Below are 24,670 nucleotides of genomic sequence, written 5' to 3' on the forward strand. Positions count from 1 at the left end.
CATCTATACAGACCTCCATCAGGTTGCAAACTGAATATACTATTTTTCTGCATCTAGCTCTGAAAAAATATTTGGCCTTCTAGCAGTGTGTGGGACTTTCTCTATTAGTCCATCTATACTGACCTCCATCAGGTTGCAAATTAAAAATAATTTTTATCTGCATCTACAGTACCTCTGAAAAAATATTTGGGCTTCTAGCTGTGTGTGGGACTTGTTGTATTAGTCCATCTATACTGACCTCCATCAGGTTGCAAACTGAATATATTTTTTTCTGCATCTACCTCTGAAAAAATATTGGGCTTCTAGCTGTGTGTGGGTCTTGTTCTATTAATCCATCTATACAGACCTCCATCAGGTTGAAAACTGAATATAATTTTTTTCTGCATCTAGCTCTGAAAAAATATTTGGCCTTCTAGCAGTGTGTCGGACTTTCTCTATTAGTCCATCTATACTGACCTCCATCAGGTTGCAAATTAAAAATAATTTTTATCTGCATCTACAGTACCTCTGAAAAAATATTTGGGCTTCTAGCTGTGTATGGGACTTGTTGTATTAGTCCATCTATACTGATCTCCATCAGGTTGCAAATTGAATATAATTTTTTTCTGCATCTAACCCAGCCAATAGTTTTGGCCTAATACCACAGTTTGGCCACTCAGTTCTGCTCGGTTACCATCCATTGATTTTTTGTGCAAACAACTCCAGAGTTGTGAATTAGTTAACCTCCAAAATGAGTGGAAAAAGGCCTGCTGCTGGTGGAAAGGGGAATAGGCGTGTTGGGAAGGGGAAAAAAGGTTGTGTCCGTGGGGTAGGTGTTAAAGCAACAGTAACATCTGCAGAAGAAAGACCATCTTCCAGCCAAACTAAAATGTCTACTTCTTTTAGCGGACAATGTGATAAGATCCCTTTCTTACGGCCACGCCAATCGCTACAAATTCCAGATGAGGCAAAAAAACAGCAGGTGCTTCAACGGATATCAAGTGCTCCTTTAAGTGGGCTCTCCTCCACATCAACTTCAACATCACAAATACTCCAGTCCTCAAAGGTGTCACCCCAATCGCACTTGCTTCCTCACAGCTCCCAAATCTCCAGCTGCCTATCTGAGTATGAGGTAGAACAGATGGTTGAGTCTGCAGAGCTGTTTACTCATACTATAGCCTGGGAATCAGAGGTCGACTCCAGCGCTTCTGTGAATCCAGACGAGGAAATGATCTGCACTGATGCCCAGAATCTTTATGAGTCGGATCCAGGACCAGACGCAGAAGGTTCTGACCATAATGTAGACCCTCATTCCCAAACTGTAACTCCTGTTGGTGGAGACAATGAGGAAGACGATGATAAGACTCAAATACCTGATTGGAGCGACAACTTTAGTTTTTTGTGAGGGCAGGAACAGGTTGGCTCTGAGGACGACGGGTGTGATAACGCACAGGGTGATGATGATGAGGTTGGAGATCCCACTTACTGTCAACCCACAGTCAGCCAAGAGATGAGGTCATCAGAGGAGGTGGAGGAAGATGCTAGTGACGACGAGGTCAGGTTGCGCCTTCCTGGACAGAGATGTAGTACTGGAAGCACGTCAACAACTGCATCCTCAAACACAACTCTGCCTCTCACCACAAGTCGTGGTGGCTCTTCAGGTCGCATGGATGCTAAGCCTTGCATAGCCTGGGCATTTTTTCAGATCGATAAAGATGACCCAACTCGTGTTATCTGTAACATTTGTCAGCAAAAGCTAAGTAGAGGCCAAAAAATACATAGTTTGAGTACTTCATGCATGAACCGGCACATGGACATGAAGCATAAGTTGCAGTGGGAAGCTCAGTGTGCTACAATGCGGCCTAGCTGGCCGGGCCAACCACCATCTGCCATATCTTGTGCATCCGCGGCCTCTTCATCCTCTGTGACTGGGGGGACAGCAGTCACACCTGTTTTGGGGCGCAGACCTGCCACCTCTTTACCCGCAACAGCCAGCGTGATTGGCAGGTCATCATTTTCTTTGGAGGTGGTAACACCAGCTGGTGTTGAGCGCTGTCCGACATCGATAGCACCACCTTTGGATCAAGGCAACCTAACATGTCCGCCTGCATCTTCCTCACAGACCGGCAGTTTGCCGGGGACACCCTTATCAACCCCGTCTAAGCACAATAGCCAGCCCTCGGTCCCTCAGATGTGGACAAGTAAAAGACCATTTCCTCCTAGCCATGAGAAAGCTAAGAGGTTGAATTTCACCATCTGCAAGCTCTTGGCTACAGAAATGCTGCCTTTCCGCCTGGTGGACACACAGGATTTTCGAGACCTTATGTCCGTCGCAGTGCCCCAGTACCAGATGCCCAGTCGGCACTACTTCTCAAAGAAAGGTGTGCCTGCGCTCCACCAGCATGTCGCACACAACATCACCGCTTCTTTGAGAAACTCTGTGTGTGACAGGGTGCATTTCACCACAGACACTTGGACGAGTAGGCATGGACAGGGGCGTTACATGTCGCTGACTGGGCACTGGGTAACTATGGTGACAGCAGGACAAGGGGCTGCTGTCCAAGTCTTGCCGTCCCCACGAGTTGTGCGTCAATCCTCTTTATCTCAAAGTTCCTCCACTGCTTCTGCCTCCTCAACCTCCTCTCGGTCTTCCACCTGCACCCAAAGCCTGTCTGGTCATGCCACAAGCTTTCTAACTGCGCAGAAGGAATCCTGCACACCTCCTTACTATGCTGGCAGTAGGGCTCAACGTCATTAGGCGGTTTTTACATTGAAATGTCTGGGAAATGTGAGTCACACAGCTGAGGAGTTGTGGTCAGCTCTGGAGAACCAATTTCATGAATGGTTGTCTCCACTGGACCTGAAACCAGGGAAGGCCGTGTGCGACAATGCTGCAAACCTGGGTGCGGCCCTTCGCCGGGGCAATGTCACACACGTGCCTTGTATGGCTCACGTGTTGAACCTGGTTGTCCAGCAATTTTTAGCCCACTATCCCAGACTAGATGGCCTTCTGCAGAGGGCACGGTCGCTGTGTGCTCACTTTCACCGTTCGCATCCCGCAGCTCAGCGACTTACATCTCTACAGAAGTCGTTGGGCCTGCCACTTCACCGGCTAAAATGCGATGTGCCTACCTGGTGGAATTCAACTCTGCACATGTTGCAGCGACTGTGGCAGCACCGACAAGCCCTGGTGCAATACGTTCTGACGTATAGCCTGGGCCAACGAGATTCAGAGGTGGGGCAAATCACGCTGGAGGAGTGGTCTCAGATCAGGGACCTATGCACCGTTCTGCACAGTTTTGAAATGGCGACGAAGATGTTTAGTGCTGACGATGCCATTATCAGCATGACTATTCCGGTGATTTACATGCTGGAGCACATGTTAAACAGAATTCGGAGTCAGGTGGTGGCACAAGAGGAGGTGGAGGAAGTAGAGGAGGAGGAGTTGTATGCGGAAGGGCTAACATCTGCAAGGTCCAGACGGTCGGCAGCACCAAGGCGGCAGGCATGTGAGGGTGGGGGAGATGGTTTTACCAGGGCGCATGGTAGCAGCCAAACTAGTGAGGAAGGTGCAGGAACCCAGGAAGAAGTGGAGGACGAACTGATGGAAGACTCATCAGATGAGGGAGACCTTGATCACATTTCTGTTGTGCGAGGTTGGGGGGAGAGGACAGAGGAAGGAAGCATGATTGTTACCTCGCCACCAACACAACAGGGACTTGGTGCTCCTGGATGCGCAACACACATGAGTGCCTTCTTGCTGCACTACCTGCAACATGACCCTCGAATTGTGAGAATTAGAAATAATCCTGACTACTGGGTTGCCACACTGTTAGATCCCCGGTACAAAAGTAAATTTGCAGAAATTATTCCTGCCATACAAAGGGATGCACGCATGCAGGAGTATCAGCAGAGACTGTTGCAGAATCTTACATGTGCTTTTCCACAAAATACCAGTGGTGCACGTAGTGAATGTCACAGTTCCAACTTGCCAACCGTGGGACCGTCAAGTGTTCAGCACTCAAACCGTAACAGAACCACAGTATCTGCTGGTAACATCAATTTTGCGGAATCATTTCACCACTTTTTTAGCCCATCCTTTGCAAGGCCACAGGAGACAAGAAGTCTGACACATAGTCAACGCCTAGAGACGATGGTACAGGAGTATCTCCAAGTAAACATTGAAGCCACGACTGTGTCACTGGACCCTTGCTCTTTTTGGGCTTCCAATCTGGATAAATGGCCGGAGCTAGCCACTTACGCCTTGGAGATCTTGTCATGCCCCGCAGCCAGCGTTCTGTCTGAACGTGTGTTCAGCGCTGCTGGTGGTGTGCTGACAGATAAGCGCACGCGGCTCTCCACTGATAATGTAGACAGACTCACGTTCATAAAGATGAGCAAATCATGGATCCGAAACGACTTTTCTACCCCTGTGTCATCCTGGGGAGAGTAAAAGCTTGATGATTGGTTAAAATCACCCTACCAACCGTTTTAAGCTTTCAAATTACTAATCATGTTTATCTGTATCTTGACTGGAAAATAATTTGGGCTTTGTAGCAGTGTGCAGCACTGATCCTATTAGGCCATCTATACTAAAGCTTCACCAGATTTAAAATTAATAATAATTTTTAGCTGCATCTAGCCCGGAAAATAATTTTGGGGCTCCGAGATGCGCAAGACACATAAGTGCCTTCTTGCTGCACTACCTGCAGCATGACCCTCATATTGTCAGAATTCGAAGTAATCATGACTACTGGGTTGCCACACTCTTAGATCCCCCAAACTTTTCGATCAACCTTTTCATTTTAATAAAGACCAAAAAAATGGTCATTTTTGAAATTATAAGCATTAGCAGGTTGTTAGAAACTGAAATCAAACAGTTTTCAACTCAAAACTTTATTCTAGGTGATGTTACATTTTCACATAGGACCCCTTGTTCGAAAGGAGCTTCTGAACTCTCTCGTCCATTGAATTTGTTAGGTTTTGGATGGTTTCTGCTTCAATTGTTTTGCATGAGGACAGAATACCCTCCCAGAGCTGTTGCTTAGATGTGAACTGCCTCCCGCCATCATAGACACTCCTTTTAATGATGCTCCAAAGGTTCTGAATAGGGTACAGGTCAGGGGAGCATGGGGGTCACACCATAAGTTTGTCCCCTTTTATGCCCATATCAGCCAGAGATGCAGATGTTTTATGTGCAGCATGAGATGGTGCATTATCATGCAGAAAAATGATCTTGCTGTGAAATACACGGTTCTTCTTCTTGAACCATGGCAGGAAGTGCTGTTTGAGAAAATCCACATACATTATGGAGTTCATCTTTAGCGCCTTCAGGGATCCTAAAGGGGCCGACAATCTCTCTCCCCATGATTCCAGCCCAAAACATTACTCCACCTCCTCCTTGTTGGCGCTGTAGCCGTGTTTGCGTGGGGTGTCCATCAACCAGCCATCCTCCACTCCATCAATCTGGACCATCGAGCGCTGCACGGCACTCATCCGTGAACAAAACAGTTTTGAAATCAGTCTTCATGTAATGTTTGGCCCACTGGAGCCGTTTCTGCTTGTGTGAAGTGGATAGAGGAGGTCGACAGGATGGCGTATGCACAGCTGCAAACCTCTGAAGGACCCTGCATCTTGTTGTTCGGGGGACGTTGGAGGCACAAGCAGCTTCAAAAACTTGTCTGCTGCTATGACAAGGCTTTTTTGCCGCTGCTCTTTCAACCTGACGTAATTGCCTGTAGGAAAGAGTCCTCAATTTGCCCTTATCAGCACGCACACGTGTGTACTGTGAATCAGCTACATACTTCTTGATTGCCAAGACACTTCATCCTGATCATCGCACAATGTTGATTGTAGTCATGCCTTGACCTAAACACTACACAATTTGTTGCTTCTCAGCAGCCGACACATCCTTTTTTTCCCATTTTGGCAGAAAATGTAGGCTGCTTAATAATGTGAGAGATCCTTCTTAAGTAGTCTTGCCTTTCATTGGACACACCTGCCAAACTAATTAGCACAGGTGTCTGCAATTGCTTACAGTGATATAAAGAGCCCTGACACACATCACCATCAATGAGTTTAACTGACAAGCAAACATATTCTTCCCTTATCACTCCTAACCACTTTTTGCATAATAATTTGGAACGCAGTGTACATGTGCTTTTCCACAAAACACCAGTGGTTCACGTAGTGAATCTTACAGTTCTAACTTGCCAACCGTGGTCTGTATGGAATTGTTCAATAAAGGGCCCAAAATTAAGATAACATAGATGGGAGAGGTCTCTATGAATAGGAATTCCTAAGTATTTGATACCCTGTGAGGGCCAGGCAAAGGGAAAGTTGGACTGGATGGAATCCTATATGGATTTGGGGAGGGAGACATCGAGGGCCTCAGACTTCGCTGCATTGATTTTAAAATTTTACCATGTAACAAAGTGATCTATTTCAGCCATAACAGCATGGATGGATATATGTGATTGAGTGATATATACTAGGACATCATCAGCAAATAGAGAGCACTTGTACTCGGTGCCTCCCACCTCAATCCACCTAATATTGGGGTTATGGCGAATTGATGAGAGCAGGTGCTCCGTCACTAGGATGTATAAGAGAGGGGACAGAGGACATCCCTGCCTTGTCCCATTGGTGATTGTGAAAGGTGATGAAAATGTTCTGACGCACCCCCTGGGCCTTGGGACACCCGGAGCCGGATCCTTTTTGGTGGATGCTGGTGGTTGTAGTCTTCGTGGCGGCGACCTGGTTCCGTGGCTCAGGGCGGTCAAACCAGTGGCGGAACTATTTATGTGGTTTTGATGTTTAAATGTCCGACTACGCCACCCGTGGATTGCGGTCAGAGTGAACCGCCGCTACAGGGCAGACCGCTGAGGCTGGTGTTGTGGGTGCAGCAGAGCGTAGCATAACTCCCCACGGGAGGAGTATAGCCTCAGGGCAGTGTATGCAGAGGATGGGGGTGATGGTGCAGGGCAGCAGCAGTAATGACACGGAGTCAGTGATGCAGTCCAGGGCCTTTACTCACAGTTCTTATTATCCAGACCACGTCTGCAGGTAACGGCTGCCCACGTCGTACTGTGCTCACCAGGTGAGGGGCTCAGACAGCTCCCAGATAACTTTGGAGCACTCCACAGGACCCCCTTTGTGTGTCCTTTGTCTGGCCTTTCTTACCAACACTTCTGTCCGGCTGCCTCGGGCCTCCTCTTGGTAAACTTGGCGCCAGTTTCCCTGACCCTATGTGGTGCCTTCCTAGCGGGTGTAGCGAGGGGCTGCGCCACATAAAATGTCAGAGCCTCCGGTTTCTAGCTGAGGGTCGTTTCCTGCCTCCACTAGTTCGGGGACCGGTCTCCCCCTTTGGCCTGACCCCTCCACGCAGGTGGATTCGGGCGTGCGGTGGCGACTCGCCCGTCCTCACCCCTGGGATCCCTTCATTCCTTGTTCCTGGAGCCTTCTCCGCTCCTCTTCCTTCCTTCTCCCTCTTCCAGGCCTGGGCCTCTGTTACTAGGCCCGCCTCCGGAGCAGAGCTCATGCAGAGCCCCTGCTCCCTGCCACTTCTGCTCAGACTTCTCTGCACTGAACTATGATGGTGCCCACCTTTTATACTCCCTTCTCAATGCACCCAGGAACTGCTTCCTCCCTGCTCCTGCACTACAGGGTTCCCCTTCCTCAGTGTTCCCTCCCCCCACTCCAGCCAGGGACAGGGACTGTCGTGCCCATCTCAGGGGCATATTGGTCGCCCTGCCCCACGGCACTGTGGTGTAATGCATGCAGGTGTCGGGTCCTGATCCACACTCCATCCTTACCTGAGAGTGAGATATCACACCTCTGGGTGAGGTGCAATACGTCTGTAGCAACCGAGCCCTCAGGGTGCTACAGTTCCATTTATCTTCAGCCTAGGTGACGTATTGTGATACAGGGCCGTGATTTTGGCTATAAAAGGGTCCCCTAGACCCCTACCCCAAGCTTTTTAAGAGAATCATATATGGCGTGCCAGGAGACTCTATGGAATGCTTTCTCAGCATCCAACGAGAGTATCTAATTACAAATTTTTAACTGCATCTAGCCCAGGAAATACTTTGTGCCTAGTAGCAGTGTCTGCTAGTCAGCGGTTTATCCCGGCTGTTAAGCAAGCTGCACCACCTGTAGTTTAGACACTTAATTTTTTCAAAGGAAATGCTTCGGGACCATGGGATACTTAGTGAAGAGCATCAGGAGGCACCCCAAGGCATAGGGACTGGGACTGGCAGTAGGATGCCTTGCGGTGGACAGCTGAGCTCGATCCTTATAAAAGCTTTTTAACTGCAGCAGCTTTAGTGGACGCTACTGGAGCTGGAATTACGTGGCTGCTGGCATGAGACTTGCCCTCCAATAGATCCTTGTAAATGGTTTTAAAGTGTATTCATTCAAATTAGAGAGACAATTTAAATTAAAAAGCTTAGAGCTGCCTCCACCACAGGGGGGCTCGCTCGACCCACCAGCGGACAGGCACCAGTATTGGGAGAGGGGGGCTGGCCATCAGGGTTCACCGCGGCTCTGGCACAAACCCGGCGACACGGAGGTGGCACGGGCAGGAGCGGACTGGCCGTGTCGGCTTCTCACTTTTTGGATTTTAGAAGGGCATGACATGCCTATATCTGTGTCTCCCCCTCCTTTTACTCCTCCACCTCTTTTCTTTTCGCATGACTATATGTACTTGTCACTTTTCCATGTGTTAGTTATGTCTTCTGAGCAGTTTGTCAGCTTTTGGACACCTTTGAAGGTGTTTTCTATGTGTTTCTATGTGTTTTTGTTTGCCTGCCATTGGTTTTAACGGTGTTCGAAGGTGTTCGACGAACAGTTCGACGAACAGTTCGGCGAACACACGGGTGTTCGACGAACCGAACCGAACTCGAACACTACGGGGGTGGCTCAACACTAAAGTCTTGCAATTTCAGCAACAGGAGCAGCACACAGGACTGTAATGCAGCGTTTGCTGGTATAACCACTGCGTCTCCTATACAGCCTGCCTGCCTGCCTGCCTGATATACCTGGGATGGATATTAGTCCTGAGAAGGACTGTTTGTTTGATCTGGCAGCCTTTACAGACCCTACACTAACTATTTTGCAGGATATATCTCTCCCTAAATCAGCAGCGCTGTCCCTACACTGTCTGATCCGGAGCGACTGTGTCCAAGATTGCGGCGCCCGGTTTTAAATACTCGAGGTGACGCTGTGCGGCCAGCCAATCACTGTAATGCCCACAAACAACATGGCTGCGGCATTATAGTGACTGGCTGGCAATCCCTTCATGATCATTGGCTCTGTAAAGAGCGCCAAACATGCAGGGCGGAGACCCGAGCTCCCGCCCAAGTAACCCGGAAATGCTCAGTGCTCGCCGAACATCCTGAGTAGCGTGATGCTCGGGCGAGTACCGAGCAGTGTCGAGCATGTTTGCTCAACACTAATGCTAACCACTCATCCCTTGAGTGGTTTTTAATCCAAAATAAAATTTTATAACTTGTACCTATGTGCTTTTGAGCTGTCACCTGCGACCCTTTTGGAATGTTTCGACTGCACCTACAGTGGAGTCTCTATCATTATCCACAGGAGCGCCTCCGGTAATCTCTTATTGTGATAGATAGGTCAGGCAGGGAAGATACATGAGATGTAGGAAAGATGATGAGTTCAGTTTTGTCCACATTGAGCTTGAGGAAGCAAGAGGAGAAGAAGGAGGATATGGCTGATAGACACTCTGAATTTCTGGACAGCAGATAGGTGATGTCTTGGAAACAGAGGTAGATCTGAGTGTCATCAGCGTATAGGTGATACTGTAAGCCATGGGACTTTGAGTTATCCCACGCAAAGGGTATAGATGGAGAAGAGTAGGGGTCCTAGGACAGAGCCTTGAGGGACTCCAACAGAGAAAGGGCGGGAAGAAGAGGTAGTGTGGGAGTGGGAGACGCTGAATGTGCGGTTGCAAAGGTATGAGGAGATCCAGGATAGGGCAAGGTCTTTGATGCCAAAGGAAGAGAGGATCTGTAGTAGGAGGGGCAGTGGTCAACTGTGTCAAAGGTGGAGGACAGGTCTAGAAGGAGGAGTATAGAGAATTGACTGTTAGCTTTGGCTGTAAGTAGGTCATTAGTAATATTGGTCAGGGCAGTTTCAGTGGAATGATGGGGACAGAAACAAGATTGTAGGTTGTCAAAGAAAAAGTTAGATGACAGGTAGGAGGAAGGACATGTGGCGCCCTGCTATGCACTGGTGCCACAGAACCCAGAAGGGTGCATGGATGGACTTCTCCACAAGAGGCCCTCACTACATTCACACACCTCCACCCTTCCACCTCACACCAGCAGAGGGAGCCCGTTAGGGACAGATATATATGGGGAAGGTGGAGCCAGGCAGTCCAGTTAGTCTCTCAGTGAGAGAGAGAGAGCGTGCTGCCGCTCAGAGAGCAACAAAGAGGCGGCACGCTGCTGCTGTGCTTAGGCGAGCCAAGGCCTACAGCACGAGTAAAGGCCTAGTGAGGGCCCTGAGTGTGGCCGAAGGCGAGAGGAAAATGAAGAAGTAGCAAGGGGGCAGAGGAGCATACCAGGCTCATCCCGAGATATATACCGGACACCGGGTCCACGCCTACGGGGTCCCTTTATACCCAGTAGGGACCACCAGAATCCCTGGAGGACTACAGGTCCCAGGTTTCCCAAATGCTGACTACAGTACCAGGGCTAGGAGTCACGGAGGCCCCAGCGACCAGGGAGAGTGATCTCCAGGAGAAGGCCCTACCACCAGGTCAGCAGGAGCAAAGGACAGAGAGAGACAGTAACCACGCTAGGCCTAGCTCCAGTCAGGTCAGAAGCTTAGGAACAAAGTCACGGATCAGGAGGCCCTATACCCGCTCACTGGGGAGAGTCCAAAAGTGCGCCGTTCATCCGGAGCACCCTGGACCGTGCCTGCACCATCACCAGTAAAGGTACTGAAGCTTACCCCAGTGTGAGTGTCAGTCTTTCCTCCGGGACCGTCCTGCTGCCTCTCACCAGCATCCACCATCTACCCCCACACTGCCCTGGAGCTTGCTCTACCTGTGGAGAGCCACACCATCCCTGCTGCCGTAACACCGGCTCCAGAGGACTGCTTCGCAGCAGCGGCTCCCTTTAGCTGCAATCCACAGGTGGCATCACGAACTCTTATAATCCCCTGTATATAATTCCCTTCTTTATTGACCGCCCTGGGTCATGGACCGGGCCAGCCATCGTGACATCCCCCACCGGCATCCATAGGCCCGGCTGCCAAGTACCCCACGGCCCTGGGGGAGCATCAGACATGCTACTCAAGGGGTTTGGAAGCAAATGGGAACAGCGATATGGGACGATAGCTTGACAAAGCAGACGAGTCGAGGGATGGCTTTTTGAGGATAGGCGTGGTTGTGACATGTTTGAAAGCAGAAGGGAAGGCACCAGAAGTTAGTGATGGGTTGTTGAGATGGGTTAGGGATGTGATAAGTATGGTGGTGAGGTTGGGGAGGAGGTGGGATGGGATAGGGTCCACTGTACAAGTGGTGAGGTGTGATTTGGAGAGGAGGCGAGTAAGCTCTCCTTCAGTGATGTTGGAGAGGGAGGTTATGTGGGAAGGGCATGAGTCTGATATACAAAGGGGTGGTGGTGGTCGACAAAAAAACTTGCCTTGTTTGGTCTAACTTATTTTTGAAGTGTGTGGCAAAGTCCTTGGCAGAGATGAGGTGGTTGGAGGGGGCAGTGGTGGGCAGAGGAAGGAGTTAAAAGTATTAAATAACTGTTTGGACTTGAAAAATAAGGACAGGGTCGGACTGGCCTGGCGGGATGCCGGTGAAATGCCCGGTGGGCCCCACAGAAGGAGGGGGAAAAAAAACTTTTTTTGTAAGGACATGGGCCTTTTAAAAGTGGGGGAGGCAGGAGAACGCGCATGCAGACCTGACCCGCCGTGATGACCATGGCCGGCGTCACCGCCACTCGGCGCACCCAAGTAAGTGTTGGGGCCCCGGGGTTGAGGGACACCGGCACACTACTGGGCCTATGAGTCGGGGGAGGGAGAGCCCCCCTTCGGAGAGGGGGAGCGCCCCCTTCGGGAGGGAGGGCCCCGCCCCCGAGGGAGGGCCCCGCCCCAGGGCCCCGCCCCCGCCCCCACCTCTCCTCCTCAAATACTTACCTCTCCTCCTCGTTCCCTGCAGCTCCAGTGATGTTAGCGTCTTCTGATTCTGACATCTCAGGGCAGAGGGCGAGGTGACGTCACTACCGCACTCTGCTCTGAGCACTGCAGAGTCAGAAGACGACGTGCTGAGTACACCAAACCTGCAGGGAACGGGAGAGGTATTTGATTTTTTTTATGTATGCAGCATCATGGGGGCCCATATACTGTATGGAGCAGCATCATGTGGGCCCATATACTGTATGAAGCAGCAGCATGGAGGCCCATATACTGTATGGAGCAGCATCATGGAGGCCCATATACTGTATGGAGCAGCATCATGGGGGCCCATATACTGTATGGACCAGCATCATGGGGGCCCATATAATGTAAGGAGCAGCATCATGGGGGCCCATATATTGAATGGAGCAGCATCATGGGGGCCAAATACTGTATGGAGCAGCATCATGGTGGACCAATATATTGTATAGAGCAGCATCATGGGGCCCATATACTGAATGGAGCAGCATCATGGAGGCCCATATACTGTATGGAGCAGCATCATGTGGGCCAGTATACTGTATGGAACAGCATCATGGGGGCCCACATACTGTATGGAGCAGCATCATGGGGGCCCACAAACTGTATGGAGCAGCATGACATGGGGCCAATATACTGTATTGAGCAGCATTACATGGGGCCAATATACTGAATGGAGCAGCATTACATGGGGCCAATATACTGTATGGAGCAGCATTACATGGGGCCAATATACTGTATGGAGAAGCATTACATGGGGCCAATATACTGTTTGGATCAGCATGACATGGGGCCAATATACTGTATGGAGCAGCATGACATGGGGCCAATATACTGTATGGAGCAGCATGACATGGGGCCAATATACTGTATGGAGCAGCATCATATGGGGCCAATACACTGTATGGAGCAGCATCATATGGCACCAATATACAGTATGGAGCAGCATTACATGGGGCCAATATACTGTATAGAGCAGCATCATATGGGGAAAATATACTGTATGGAGCAGCATTACATTGGGCCAATATACTGTATGGAGCAGCATTACATGAGGCCCATAATTCTGTATGGAGGTGGTCACTGTATTACCTGTATATTTCTGTATTACAGCATATATAGGTACTCTGTATATGCTGTAATGTCTCTGGTGATCACTGTATTACCTGTACACCGACACTATATACAGAGCTCCTGTGTATTATGTCACCAGTGGTAATATTAATGTTATTAGTATTGTGTTTTTTATTAATGATCAGTATTGTATTATTCGGTCACTGAGGTGGTAATATATGATCTGGTCATGGTGTGGAGGTATTTGTTCCTTGTACAGTATGTGGTATTATTTGGTCACTATGTGGTGGTAATACATGCTCTGGTCATGGTGTGACAGTATTATTCAGTCACTATGTGGAGGTAATATGTGGTCTGGTCATGGTGTGACTGTATTAATTGCCTGTATGTGGTATTTGGTCAATATGTGGTCTGGTCATGGTGTGGCGGTATTTATCTCTTGTATGTGGTGGTATTGGTCTTGGTATAGTGGATTTGTCAGGGTAAGAAAGAATATATATTTTCTCTACTTTTATACTTTTATACGCTTTGTTTATGTACTAACCATCATTTTGTGTCTCAGAACAATAAGCTTTCCTTGCTACGTGTTAGATCGAAACTTATGCTAAGATGGCGCCGGTATCAGCCAGCACCTGTTTCAGAGAAATGAAACCGAATCATCAACTGACGGTTGTCTGCCCAGAGACTGAGTTAAGGAGACGTGGACCAATCAGGAGTGGCCGGATACTAGACATATATGGCTTACCCCGCCCCGAACACTCCATTTATGGCTTACCCCGCCCCGAACACTCCATTTCCCTTCCCCATTATGTAGTGTATTTAAGTTTGTGCATGTGGAAATAAAGGCAGAACATTGCTGAGATCGTGGCTTGCCAGTAGCCTTCTGAGCATGCTCTGAGTTTGAACCAGCTTGTTGTCTGACTCATTCTTTGAATGGTTGACCCATGCTCATAGCCTTAATTTGGAGTGACTGGAGGACGAGTGGAATGTCGCTACGACCCTGACAAATGGCGCCCAACGTGGGGCGTGGCTAGCGGTACGCCGCCCTCTCGGACCCATATTGCTGACTTCCCTGGTGGTGACCGCGGCGGCTGAATTTGAGGCCTGATCAACCTCCATTGAACACGGTAAGTTGAGATATATTTTATATGTTTCACTTGCCTGTGTGTCAGCCGCAGCGGTTCCTGTGGGATTATCAGTTTGGATCTGGGTGGGTGACCGGTCGAGTGGTGAGACCTCAGGCGTCCCGCGCCACGTCCCGAACCAGCAACTGTGAGACCGAGTGACGTCGCATGCCTGCGCGTGCTCGTGTGCACACCACCTCCTCCTCCCCCGGTCACTGTACTTTTCTTAGATAGCTGCCTCCCGTTACTGATAGTCGATTCCAAGCCATCCCTAGATTGTAGTGTAAGGAAGAAAGAATCTGTGACGAATTGAGGAGTGCTCTTCGTCTACCACAGAGACTGCTGTAAAGTCAAGGTTAGGAAAGGAGATAGATTGAGGTGTCTCTCTATCTCACCAGTGTATTGAGGAGTGCTCTACACTGACGGGTGGTGACCTGTAATCAGGGTGCCGTGGTGAGTCGCACTGTAAAGTCGCCATTCAAGGTTAGGAAAGGAGATAGATTGAGGTGTCTCTCTATCTCACCAGTGTATTGAGGTGTGCTCTACACTGCCCGGTGGCGACCTGTGGACTGCATCAGTGATCTGAGTCGCGACAGATCATTGCATTCTATAAGAAAATGTTGCGTATGTTTAAATCTGAAAGACCTGGCAAGTTGCCGGATGGTGCTGTGGGAGTTATCCAGCTACTAGAGTCACAGGAAAGCAAGGAGGCTGTTAAGAATGTTAGGAATCTGTATTAAATGATAAGACTACCCAGTACGGGCAGACTTCAGCCTTCAGTGTAGAAGGAATGCGTTATACAAAATAAGGGAAGTTGAGTGATGAAGGACACCTGCACCAGGCTCAGACACATCTTAGAGTAGATGGTGCAGGGGGGAACAGAGAATGCCGAGCCTTTGTTCGGATACATGAAAGCTGCAGAATGTGATTTGTTATGTGACCCTAAATTGGCCGTAACCCCGTTGATGCCTGTCACTACACCGAGCCCTCAGCCACCACCCTATAATGGTGCCGACGCCAAATCATCGGAAGGATGGACGTGTCGTATGTGCTGAGAGCAGAACCCGCCCTGGGAGAAGTTCTGCTGTATCTGTGGGGCGGGCCGCCCATGGCACGATGCCCAGCCTGCCCTCAAGAACAATCCCACCCCCACTCCAACTCCTCCCTCCAACGGCCATCTTACTACACCTTTTACTTGTTGTGGGAGGCCCGGGAAGCCCCAATCCGGCCTATATCCACTACTAGATCCGTCCGGTGCTTATTACCAGCCGCCAGCACGGGTGGAAAAGCCCACAGTCCCAGAGCACCCATCTGAAACTAATGTGATACCCTCTGCTCCAGTCCACGATGCTGAGGCGCTCCCTCTGTTCCCCATGGGGGTCGCCCATAACCCTGGGGATATCCTCCTCAACTCCCCAGAATTTCAGGCCAGACTGCTCTCCCTCCGCCAACATACTGTTACTCAAGACGATACGGAGCCAGATGAGGGATGGGCTCAAGATACTCCAGCGCCCCCCCCCTTTACCCCATACGTCTCCTATGGCATCCTCCACCCCACATTCATTACCCATACTCCGGCCCTTGCTCCAAGCAACTGCTGAAAGAGCACCACCCCCCAGCCCCTCAGAAGTCTGGGACCCCTGCCGCTCCCGGAATCTAGTAGACCCATCAGGACGCCCTGTCACTCTGTCAATAGGCTATGGTGACATCCTTACACATCGGGTGGGGGCCATAGTCAACCCTGCAAATACCCGTATGAGCCATGCTGGAGGATTGGCTCGTAAAATTGCCCTTGCTGCTGGTTCCACTCTGGCTGCAGAATGCCAGGCTCACTTAGCCGAAAACGGAGAGCTTTCAAAAGGCCATGGATTCCACAAAAGCAGGATCCCTTAGTACGTATGAATCCGGCCTAGAATACATGAAACAGTTAAAAGCCTGGGCTCAGAATCGCTTGTCAGATCAAGCTGGGTCTGTACAAGATGTTCAACAAGACCCTGATGAATCTGTGGAAAGATATGCTGCAAGACTCAGCATGCATTTTGAGGATCTCGGATACAGTCCTCACGTCAAGACGCAGGCCGCCCTGTTGGTTCAGACCCTAGTAGATGGCCTACAATACGCTCTCAGAGATGAGGTTCTGAGGGTACGCCCCGAGATCCATTCTTCTTCTTTTAACGACGCGGTGGACATTGTCAAAGCTTTCCAAAAAGCCATGCTAAAAATGGAAAAGGATACTAAGCCAAAGAAGAAAGCCGCTCCTGCCATGGTATATCAAGCTCAAGAAAGCTACCCACCCCCTGGCAACCAACATGGAATCAAGTGGGTAATGGTTAAAGGCACAAGTGATGATACTCCTCCCACATATAGAAAACAAGACAGAAGAAATGACAGGAGGCCACCTAGAGACAAGAGATAATCTCGTGATTCTGAAGGACGCATACTGTATTGGGAATGTGGTAGCCCTAATCACATTCTCAGAGACTGTCCAACCCGCAGACAGTACCATGACCGCTCATTTTATGACGGTCCACACAACGATGGTCCTTCCCGTGAACCATCTCACCCACGCCAATGACGGCCCGGTCAACCAGTGTCCACTTTCCCGGCTACGCACCCCACGGCCGCCTGTGGGACTGTCACTTTACAGGTGGACCATCAACCATTGAAGTTCCTGGTGGACACTGGGGCGGCCACATCTGTCATTTCTTCCTCACAGTTCCCTCACTCTCTGTGGTCCAGCGGGCCAGAGGACGTTGGCCTCCTGCAGGTTCCCCCGGTCCAAGTACACCTCAAGCCTGGACACAGGTACCCACGGTTGCCACAATACCCCCTCAAGGTGGCACAAGAACAAAGCTTGGGTACCCAAATCGCTTCCCTCCTGGAGTCAGGAGTCCTTGTTAGATGTGTATCTCCATGCAATACACCACTCTTTCCTGTAAAGAAGAAAACCGCTCCGGGAGAGCCTCCAAGATACCGGTTGGTTCAGGATCTCAGAGCCGTCAATGCAGCTACCATTTTAGAAACTCCGGTGGTACCCAACCCAAACACCCTCTTGTCTCAGGTGCCTCCAACGGCCACCTTGTTTAAGATGTTAGATCTGGCCAACGCCTTCTTCAGTATACCCTTGCATGAAGATTCGTGGTTTCTTTTTGCATTACCTTTCAAGGAGCACAGCTTACATGGACCAGGACTCCACAAGGAGCCCAGAACTCTCCTAACCAATTCATTCATTCTATGAAGTCTATTCTGGAGCCATGGGTTCAAGATAACCCTTAGGTCACTCTTCTACAATATGTGGATGATCTTTTACTCTGCGGCACTGAAGAAAATTTGCCAGAGATGTCAGCATCCCTTCTCTGGTTTCTTCACTCAGCTAACTGTAAGGTCTCGAAAGGCAAAGTCCAATGGTGTCTGCCCAAGGTCATTTTCCTCGGACATTGTATATCACAAGGTGCTAGACATCTGACTGAAGAAAGAAAACAAGCCATCATGGATATCACCTTCCCAACCACCTACTCCGCTATGCAGACTTTCCTTGGCCTCATCACTTACTGCAGGCAATGGATCCCGGATGCCTCAAAGCTTATGCAACCCCTGTATGACTGTCTTAAGGACGAAGGCTCCGTCTGGCTTCATGCTGAAGATCCACGTGTCTCTCACCAACGCAGACTATGTTTTGACCGCCTTAAACAGGCTGTTGTCTCTGCCCCGGCCTTGGGCTTACCAGACTATACTCAGCCATTTCACCTGTTTGTCTCTGAATCGGAAGGTCATGCCTCTGGAGTTCTAGCACAACGCTATGATCATAAGTATCGGCCTTTAGACTACTACTCAGCCCGCCTGGACCCTGTCGCTCGAACTGCCCCCACGTGCCTTAAGGCGGTCCACGCTGCTCACATCCTCCTTGACAAGTCAGCTGATATCGTCCTTGGACATGATCTAGTTATACAGGCTGGCCATGATCTCTCGGCTGTTCTGCAACAAACATCTCCGAAACAACTAACCAACCAAAGACACCTGCGGCTGCAGTGTTCCCTATTGTTGCCCTCCAATATAACATTTACCAGATGTCTGACTATCAACCCTGCCACTTTGCTTCCACCTTCTAGGGGGGAAGATGAACAGGGTGAAGGTCCATTGGTGGAACCTCATGATTGTATAAAAATTTTGCAGGAAGAGACTTCTGCTCCAGAGAATATGGTGGCACATCCGCTCGCACACCCTGCCTTGCACCTATGGACTGATGGATCCCGTTTCGCAGACCCTCAAGGGAAGTTCCACACGGGATATGCTGTCACAACAGACCTAACAGTCCTCAAGGCTGAAGCTCTACCACCATACATGTCTGCACAAGAAGCTGAACTTGTAGCTCTCACAGAAGCCTGCCACCTGGCAGCTGGAACAACGGCAAACATATATACCGATTCTAGGTATGGACATGGAATTTGCAATGATTTTGGACTCTTGTGGAAGTCTAGAGGATTCATCACAGCTGCAGGTACACCAGTGAAACATGCCTCATGGATTAAGGCCCTAATGAAGGCCCTGGAACTACCCATTCAGGTTGCTGTTATCAAGGTCAAGGCTCATGGAAGACTAGATTCCAGGGAAGCCAGGGGCAACCACCTAGCTGACCAAGCAGCCAAGACTGCAACAGTGGAGAATGTGTCATCAAAGTGGCAAGAAAAGGAAGAAGAGATGGGGGAGACCCTGCAAACCGTAGCTGTGGCGCTCACTAGAGCAAGGGCCAAAGAACAGCCGGCGGAAGACCATACAAGTCCAGCGGAGACACGAGTGGAATCCAGGGGGGTCAGGATGCCTGAAGAAAAATTGTGTGAGGAACAAAGGAAGACCCCCACTGAAGAAGTCAAGCAATGGAAAGCGGCGGGAGCCGTGCTGGCAGGTCGCAAAGATTTAAAGGTCGACTCAGCTCTTTATCAAGTGGACGGAAAACCTTGCTTGCCCCGGCGCATGTACTCAGCCGTGGCAGCATGGGCTCACGGGCCTACACACAGAGGAAAGAATCAAGCCTTGGCATGTATCAAGAAACTGTACTTTGCACCCGGAATCTCTTCCACTGTGACTGCATACTCAAAATCCTGCTCTGTCTGCGCTACCTGCAACCCAACGTGTACGGCACGGGTCCCTCTCCAACACCTGGCTAAACCAGACTACCCTTGGCAGAGAATACAAGTCGACCATATCCAAATGCCTAAAGCAGGAAAATATGAGTACGTTTTGGTAGCCGTGGATATGTTCTCAGCCTGGCCCGAGGCCTACCCGGTTGTCAACATGACTGCTAAAGTCACAGCCAAAAAACTGATCACTGAAATTGCCTGCAGATTTGGAGTTCCCCAAGTCATAGAATCGGATCAAGGACCAGCTTTCACAGCAAATATCTACAAAGAACTTTGGAACATGTTGGGAACAGATTTGGGCCTCCACACTCCATACCATCCTGCCAGTTCAGGCAAAGTGGAAAGAATGAATTCCACACTCAAGACCCAGCTCTTGAAAATGACCCAAGATCATCCCCTCCCCTGGCCCGACCTACTCCCTATAGTATTGTATCATATCAGACACACCCCACAAGCTAAACATGGGCTAACTCCCTATGAAATTTTGTTTGGGACCCCACCTAAAATAGGAGAAATTAGGCCCCAAGAGTTGTCTGAAACACATGATAGAGTAGTAAAATTTGTGATTGCTCTGTCTAAAGAATTGACTAACACCCGCTCTGCAGTGTCTGCTTCTCTCCCAGAATCCACAGGTGATGCGGTACATGATTTCACCCCAGGCGACCTGGTGTACGTAAAGAAGTTTGTCCGGAGAGACTGTCTCCAACCCAGATTTGAGGGCCCCTACACTGTGATCCTGACTACTCCTACAGCTCTGAAGCTTGAGGGCAGGAGCACCTGGATTCACGCCTCCCACTGCAAGAGAGACAGAACGAGCCTATAAAAGATGACTACCTTCTTCTATATCCTTTCCATATGCTTACTGTCTGTCCCAGGGTGGACAGCTACCACATTCTGGGTAGATACTCACGCAAAAATCCAGACGCATCGATTTGATTACGGTGACATAGTGAATTGCGCAGGAATGACATGGTATGCTGCATAGTCCCCTCATACAGGAAAGCTATAAACAATGCTGTTCCAACCTCCGGGACCTTTTTGAATCAAGAAACCACATCTCTGTTACATGATGATACCAGTAAGGAAGATATGGAGAAATACACTCCTTTAAATAAGCCTGACCAGACCCCCCATGACAGAGTCCAATTGAGAGATCTAGTTTAGGGTCAGTTGGGAGAACTCCATGTGTCATTTAGGGTAGGGCTCAATTGTTTGGGGGCGTCCCATAAGGGGGCAGCTTCTAAGATGATTGGGTGAAGAAATCCACCTCCCCTCTCCCCACACATGGACAGTCTCAAAGGCCCCAAAGCAAGGGAAAGCTTAGTGTTTAGGGGGGAATGTCAGGGTAAGAAAGAATATATATTTTCTCTACTTTTAGACTTTTATACGCTTTGTTTATGTACTAACCATCATTTTGTGTCTCAGAACAATAAGCTTTCCTTGCTACGTGTTACTTAGATCGAAACTTATGCTAAGATGGCGCCGGTATCAGCCAGCACCTGTTTCAGAGAAATGAAACCGAATCATCAACTGACGGTTGTCTGCCCAGAGACTGAGTTAAGGATACGTGGACCAATCAGGAGTGGCCGGATACTAGACATATATGGCTTACCCCGCCCCGAACACTCCATTTATGGCTTACCCCGCCCCGAACACTCCATTTCCCCTCCCCATTATGTAGTGTATTTAAGTTTGTGCATGCGGAAATAAAGGCAGAACATTGCTGAGATCGTGGCTTGCCAGTAGCCTTCTGAGCATGCTCTGAGTTTGAACCAGCTTGTTGTCTGACTCTTTCTTTGAATGGTTGACCCATGCTCATAGCCTTAATTTGGAGTGACTGGAGGACGAGTGGAATGTCGCTACGACCCCGACAGATTGTGTTGTGTATGGAGGTCACTTGTTCTCTTTGATATCAATAAGGGGAAGATTCATGATTTCCAATGGAGATTAAATACTTGGATGTTTAACCCCTCCCTGTCCTGTGGCTATTGCACAGTAGCAAATATGCGCTTACAGGGGTTCTACGGTGAAAACAAGAAATCACCTATCCTAAGGCCATGTTCACACGTTCAGCATATGGTCAGTATTTTACATCAGTATTTGTAAGACAAAACCAGGAATGGGTGAAAAATGCAGAAGTGGTAACATCTTTCTACTTTACTTTTCCTCTGATTGTTCCTCACCTGGTTTTGGCTTACAAATACTGATGTAAAATACTGACCAAATGCTGATCGTGTGAACGTGGCCAAAGGATAGATAAGTTATGGACTGTTGTGACCTGGAGAATGTGCAACTTTTATCCCCATTAGTATGGAACGGCATGTACGACTCGACCACTAATCCATTTATTCCCTAAGGGGCTGCACTTGGCTTTTTCTGGAAGCCCCCAAAGAGGATGAATGGAGCTGCGGTCAGACATACCACATACCACTCCATTTTAAAATGGGGATAAAAGTGTCCTGTCAGGGATAAAAGTTCCCCATTCTTTCAATCAGTGCGGTTTGCAATGCATAAGGAGAAAGGATTACCAGCTTCATGAATAGTTCAAAAAATAGGTTTCTTTATTGTGAAAAAAGCTCTTTAAAACAGATTCCATATTCTGCAAAAGGTACAGTGAGTGGACTGCTGAGGACTGGGGCAAAGTCATTTTCTCTGATGAATCCCCTTTTCGATTGTTTGGGACATCTGGAAAACAGCTTATTCGGAGAAGAAGAGGTGAGCGCTACCACCAGTCTTGTCTCATGCCAACTGTAAAGCATCCTGAAACCATTCATGTGTGGGGTTGCTTCTCAGCCAAGGGAATCGGCTCACTCACAGTCTTGCCTAAAAACACAGCAATGAATAAAGAATGGTACCAGAATGTCCTCCAAGAGCAACTTCTCCCAACCGTCCAAGAGCAGTTTGGCGCCCAACAATGCCTTTTCCAGCATGATGGAGCACCTTGCCATAAAGCAAAGGTGATAACTAAATGGCTCATGGAACAAAACATAGAGATTTTGAGTCCATGGCCTGGAAACTCCCCAGATCTTAATCCCATTGAGAACTTGTGGTCAATCATCAAGAGACGGGTGGACAAACAAAAACCAACAAATTCTGGCAAAATGCAAGCATTGATTATGCAAGAATGGACTGCTAGCAGTCAGGATTTGGTCCAAAAGTTGATTGAGAGCATGCCAGGGAGAATTACAGAGGTCTTGAAGAAGAAGGGGCAACACTGCAAATATTGACTTACTGCATTAACTCATTCTAACTGTCAATATAACCTATTGGTACTCATAATATGATTGCAATTATATTTCTGTATGTGATATAAACATCAGACAAACACTAATAAAAACCAGAGGCCAGCAGATCATGTGAAAATATAATTTTGGTGTCATTCTCAATACTTTTGGCCATGACAGTAGGGTGGGCCCCTAGGGTCAATTTCCCCTGTGGGCCCCAGACACCCCAGTGTGACCCTGGATAAGGAAGATACGAGGGTTGTGAAGTAAGCCTGTTTAGCAGAGGTAAGGGCTGATTTGAAAGCGAGTGTTGCTTGTTTGAATGCAGAGAAGTCATCTTGCGAATGTGTTTTCTTCCAATGCCGCTCCATGACCCCAGGGCCGCCATCAGGGCATTACTACCCTTACTACTGTATGGGGCCCGGTGAAAAGAAGCAAGAAGGAGGGGCAGGCACGCTGGCAGCCCGGGGCCCCTCTCTTTGCTTCTTCTTACCGGGCCTCAGGGGTAACAGTTAAATGCCCGATGCACCCGGCAGACGGAAATGGGTGCTTTACCTTTAAGCAGCGGCCAGGTACATCATGGTCCTGACTCCAATCTCCTGACACACTGAATGCTCATCTTCATTCCTGAGCAGAGCAGCATGTCTCGGAGGCGGTGGCCAGTGTGTGAGTAGCAGGAAGAGGAAGCTGCTGCTGAGTTTGGTGGTGAGTGGGGCCTGGTGGTGCTCAGAGGGGCCTGCTGATGGTGATGAGGGGGCCTGCTGATGGTTATGCGGGGCCTGCTGATGGTGGTGGGGGGGCCTGCTAATGGTGATGAGGGGAGGCTGCTGCTTCTGGTTGTGAGGGGAGGCTGCTGCTGGTTCTGAGGGGAGGCTGCTGCTGGTGCTGAGGAGAAGCTGCTGCTGGTGCTGAGGGGAGGCTGGTGCTGAGGGGAGGCTGGTGCTGTTGCCAAGGGGAGGCTGCTGCTGGGGGGCCAGGTGATGGCAGGACCTGCTGCTGGTGATGGACGGCCTGCTGCTGGTGATGCGGGGGCCTGCTGATTGTGGTGGGGGGGCCTGCTGATAGTGATGGGGGCCTGCTGATGGTGGTGGGGGGGCCTGCTAATGGTGATGAGGGGAGGCTGCTGCTTCTGGTTGTGAGGGGAGGCTGCTGCTGGTTCTGAGGGGAGGCTGCTGCTGGTGCTGAGGAGAAGCTGCTGCTGGTGCTGAGGGGAGGCTGGTGCTGAGGGGAGGCTGGTGCTGTTGCCAAGGGGAGGCTGCTGCTGGTGCTGAGGAGAGGGTGCTGGTGCTGAGGGGAGGCTTGTGCTGAGGAGAAGCTGGTGCTGGTGCCAAAGGGAGGCTGCTGCTGGTGCTGAGGAGAGGCTGCTGGTGCTGAGGAGAGGCTGGTGCTGAGGGGAGGCTGGTGCTGGTGCTGAGGAGAGGCTGCTGGTGCTGAGGGGAGGCTTGTGGGGAGGCTGCTGCTGGTGCTGAGGGGAGGCTGCTACTGGTGCCAAGGGGAAACTGGTGCTGGTGCCGAGGGGAGGCTGGTGCTGGGAGGAGGCTGGTGCTGGTGCCGATGGGAGGCTGGTGCTGGTTCCAAGGGGAGGCTGCTGCTTGTGCCGAGGAGAGGTTGGTTCTGGTGCCGAGGGGAGGCTGGTGCTGGTGTCCAGGAGAGGCTGCTGCTGGTACCGAGGAGAGGCTGCTGCTGATGCAGAGGAGAGGCTGCTGGTGCTGAGGGGAGGCTTGTGGTGAGGCTGATGCTGGTGCTGAGGGGAGGCTGCTGCTGGTGCTAAGGGGAGGCTGCTGCTGGTGCTGAGGGGAGGCTGTTGCTGGTGGTGAGAGGAGGCTGGAGGTGAGGGGAGGCTGGTGGTGGAGAGGGGAGGTTGCTGCTGGTGCTGAGAGGAGGCTGGTGGGGAGTCTGCTGCTGGTTCTGAGGGGAGGCTACTGCTGGTGCTGAGGGGATG

Source organism: Phyllobates terribilis, unplaced genomic scaffold, assembly GCF_046119375.1.
Source record: "Phyllobates terribilis strain yellow unplaced genomic scaffold, ASM4611937v1 Scaffold_36__1_contigs__length_13169755, whole genome shotgun sequence".
NCBI lineage: Eukaryota > Metazoa > Chordata > Amphibia > Anura > Dendrobatidae > Phyllobates > Phyllobates terribilis.